A 4,555-nucleotide genomic window follows, 5' to 3' on the forward strand; every position below is an offset into this window, starting at 1 on the left:
ACTACGTAGTCCTATGCTAACAAACTGGTTTGTCAGCTCCAATTACTTGTGTAGACAAAATAATTGGTTGGTTGAATCTTTTGTGAACAAAAACATTTGTCGGCTAATTATTTTTGTGCCGACAAAACATGCCAAGTCCAATGTTTTCTAATTTTTATTCGCATTTTTTTAATAATATTTTTAACCATCACAAACAAGCAAGCTTAAGAGATCAAGAAGGGGCAGGAATGAAGAATTAATGTAGGAACAACACAAAATTCTTGTAATATAAGCTATTGTAAGGTTCACAATTCGGTTCAGTAACAAAATACAAAAATATCTATGTTTTCATTTCAACATTACTATAATATAGATAAAACATCCTTGAGTATGACCATTCTCACTATAATCCTCATCACGTTGATATGCAGCATCACTAAATCAGGAAACAATGAGGATCATCATGAAACATTCCAGAATATCAAACAACTGTGGAAGAAAGACAAATTAAAAAAACTTGATTAGCAAACATTAAGGGTGCTAAATATCATTGACATTAAGGAAACGCAAGGCCACACTATAGTCGTATTTCTAAAAAAAATAACTTATGAAACCATAAATGTGTAAACAACAAGATAAAGATATCTACTAATCATGTTAACTTACCAACGCCCTGCAGCATCACAACCTAGCAAAATTACATGTTTAATAGATACCAGGTAATAATCAAGTTAGCATCAACTACTTATATGTCATTCATCACTGTAAACAACAAGATAAACATTATTAACAGCAAGGCAACATGATTCTCACTCTGTAAACAAGGCAACATGATCATCTGGTCTTTATTACATGTCATATAAGAAAGTAGAGAGGACATTGAATTTTTTCTTTGTTATTTTCTACTTTACTAGTTTTTTAATGTCATTATGTTACTAAGTTATCTTGTAAATGCAATTCAATATTTTCTTTGTTTCACTTAGTTTATGTGTTTCTTAGGTTTGAAGAGTGAAGATGAAGAAAGAAGAAAACAGAGCACTTTTTCGATCGAAATGAGTTTAGTATCCTGGAAGTAGGAACTGACTGTGCAGGTCAGCCAACTTTATGAGCTAAACTGCACTTCCTCAGAAGGAACCAAGTGTTGAGCCTTATACCATTGAAAAGATATGGAAGTTAGCTTTCAGAGGAATTTTACGGTTCATGATTCCGATTTCTGTAGAAGACGTTATAGCGATTTTTGTACAGGACGTCTGTCCTTACGTGGTATTTGCAAGGTGATTTCGGATTTACAAGTTTTAATTAAAGAAAACGTGCAAAGCAAAAGGAGAGCTTCTATAAGAGTTTAAGACTATCCTAAAAGGTTCAGAACTATTATTTTTATGGTTTTGGTGTGCCACATCATCAACATTCCAATTCAAATAACGAGAGAGTTAGAGAAGTCATATTCAAGCAACGATTTGAGAATTTATTCAAGAGAAAAAGAAGGAAATAGGGAGAAACTTTCGAGACTAGGAGTAGTATTCTTAGCAAGCAAATCATAAGTAGATGATATAAATCCTTGAAAGGTCTATAATTTATATAAACATAACAATACCAATCACCTAGCTAAGTAGATAATAACTCTAGAACATAAGCATATGCACCTGAAAACATAAATAAACTATACTAAAGCATCCTAATTCATCACTGTTTATAATCTTTATCAGTGTAAACAAGAAGATATAGACACCTACTAATCAAGTTAATCCTCAAATATCAAAATTATCTGGCGTGAATGATACTCACACTGGTCTCCATGCTGTGCTGATACCAGTTGTAAGCTATCTAGCCCAGAATTCCACTTAGCCATAGACAACCTGCAAGTGTTATAGAAAGGAAAAACAAATATTATACAAATGGATGCCCAAATCAACCAAAAATTGGAAACCTAGATCATAAAACTCGAACCGAAATAGTTTCATCCATAAATGCGATCCAATCAAAGAAAATACAATTATTTCATTTTCCAATAAAAACATGGAAAACGAAAAAAATAAATTAAAAAAAAAAACTAATGGCATATATATATATATATATATATCAGGGACAAACAGTTGCAGAGGCGTGGATTATACCTTTTCATCTTGGATTTGAGAACTTGGTGTCGTCTTCGATCTGGAGGCTTCTACACAGAGAATACATCATAAGACAGTCATCTTCTATTTTTCTTTGATCTACTATGATCGGAGACGAAATTAAAAGTAGAAGGTGAGAAAATTTTACCTGTGAGTGTGTCTGCAGCAAGACCAGGAGGTTTGGGATCCTGACTTGCCCGGCTGAGCCCAATTTATGAAGAGCAGTGAAAATGGAGGGGCGGATCTGACCATGGCGATGGAGATTCTGTGCATGCTTCTGATTCTAAATCGCACCTGCAAAACGGCCGACAAATTAATGCAGCGGTGGATCGATAGTGAAAGATGACGGAGGGAAGAGTGAAGTCGGGCTGTCTACGACAACTCGAACGGATCGAAATTTGATAGAAATCCTTAGAAGCCGGAGTCGGCGATGCCTGATCTGGACATCATGAACTGGTCTCGTGAGTCTGGGTCTGGGAAATGAGGATTAGGTGTGGATTTGTGTTTTGTTGGAATGGATCTCTTGGGTTCTTGAATTTTCGGTGGTGGGCAGCAAGCGACATAGAGAGGAGGCCGTGGATTGCGACAAAGCGATGGAGAGAGAGAAGTTGCGAGAGTTCGAGAAATGAAGGATGGAGGCTAGGCATTTGTTTCTGAAAGAGGAAAGGCAGAGAAGTTGTGGGAGAGAAATGAAAAGGAGGAGAGAGCGCGCGTTTCTCTTTGGAAATTTAGTTTTTAGGCGCCACGCCAAAATTTTGGCAGCCCGCCAGAAACATTCTTATGATTTAATTGCTAGGTTAAATTTAACGGTAAGGATTTAATCTCACATATGTAAGATTAAATCTTATAGCTAATATAACCGTCAAACTTGTTTGTATATACTTCAAGATCGTATACGTAAAAATTTGCAAAAAACTGGCATTCAGATGCTAGGTAACCGAACGAAACATTTTGACGGTTATAAACGAAAACTCACGATTTAATGATTATTTTAACTTCGATTTTGATGATTTTTTACAAATACACTCCTTAACCCTATAAGAGTACGATGAACCAATTCAATCTTCAACTTAAAATACTTGCACTAGTTGATAGAACAAAATATTATGTTCTACTTAATGAAAGGATAAAATAAGCTCCAAGTGTTTGCTGAATCTTTCGTTTTGAAGGGATACACATTCTACAAAACTAGTTTCAAAAATCCAACCGTCAAACTTATTTGTATATGCTCCAAGATTGCATATATAAAAAATTGCAAAAACCTGACATTCAGATATTAGGAAACGGGACGAAACCTTTCGACGGTTATAAACGAAACGTCACGATTTAACGGTGATTTTAACTCCGATTTTGATTATTTTTTACAACTACACTCCTCAACCTTATAAGAATACGATGAACAAATTCGATCTTCAATTTAAAATATTTGCACTAATGGATACCACAAAATATTATGTTCTACCTAATGAAAGTATAAAATAAACTCCAAGTGTTTCTTGAATCTATCATTTTGACGGAATACACATTCTACAAAACTACTTTCAACGATCCAACCATCAAACTTGTTTGTATATGCTCCAAGATCGCATACGTAAAAAATCGCAAAAAAATGACATTCAGATATTAGGTAACGGGACAAAACCTTTCGACGGTTATAAAAGAAAACTCACGATTTAACAGTTATTTTAACTCCGATTTTGATGATTTTTTACAATTACACTCCTCAACCATATAAGAATACTATGAACAAAATTCGATCTTTAATTTAAAATATTTGCACTGATTCTACCTAATGGAAGTATAAAATAAACTCCAAGTGTTTGTTGAATCTATCGGTTTGACGGAATACACATTCTACAAAACTAGTTTCAACGATCCAATCGTCAAACTTGTTTGTATATGCTCCAAGATTGCATACGTAAAAAATCGCAAAAAACAGACATTCAGATATTAGGTAACGGGACGAAACCTTTCAACGGTTATAAACGAAAACTCATGATTTAATGGTTATTTTAACTCCGATTTTGATTATTTTTTTACAAATACACTCCTCAACCCTATAAGAGTACGATGAACACATTGGATTAACCTTATAACATTGTATTGTCCTTATAACAATTAGAAATATTAAGTTTCACAAACTTGGGCCGTCAGCGAGAAATTTTTTTCTCGCTGAACATTTATGCGACCCAAATACAAAATTTCTGCTGTAAATGTGAATACAAGGCGCCCTATTTGAAACTTTTGGAAAATTATACGGGAATGCTACAGCAAGAACCCATTTTTCTCGCTAAAAATTTATTCAGTGAGAAAAGCAATAATTTCCTCACTAATTGGCGGGAAGGGAATATAATTCCCGCTAAACCTAGAGCGAGAAGAACAATATCTCCTCGCTAGCATTATGTACGGCAACAAAACAATTTTCTTGCCGAAATTATTTTTTCCTCGCTGTTTCTTAGAGA

General features: G+C 34.4%; 1 long non-coding RNA gene across 2 annotated transcripts; it reads right to left on the reverse strand.

The window, feature by feature from the left end:
• Window positions 1-241: 241 nt before the first annotated feature.
• Window positions 242-2,816, reverse strand: LOC103931401. Of its 2 annotated transcripts, XR_007260012.1 has the most exons (4): window positions 2,242-2,816; window positions 2,094-2,143; window positions 1,765-1,835; window positions 242-468 (listed from the first exon to the last, which is right to left on the reverse strand). It is a non-coding gene; the product is annotated as an uncharacterized LOC103931401 (long non-coding RNA). The 2 variants fall into 2 exon arrangements; XR_664838.3 differs by lacking the exon at window positions 242-468 and having other exon boundaries at window positions 1,739-1,835; window positions 2,242-2,814.
• Between the last annotated feature and the right edge of the window lie 1,739 nt (window positions 2,817-4,555).

This window comes from the organism of the source record quoted next, unplaced genomic scaffold, assembly GCF_019419815.1.
Source record: "Pyrus x bretschneideri cultivar Hongxiangsu unplaced genomic scaffold, Pyrus_bretschneideri_v1 Contig29, whole genome shotgun sequence".
Lineage (NCBI taxonomy): Eukaryota > Viridiplantae > Streptophyta > Magnoliopsida > Rosales > Rosaceae > Pyrus > Pyrus x bretschneideri.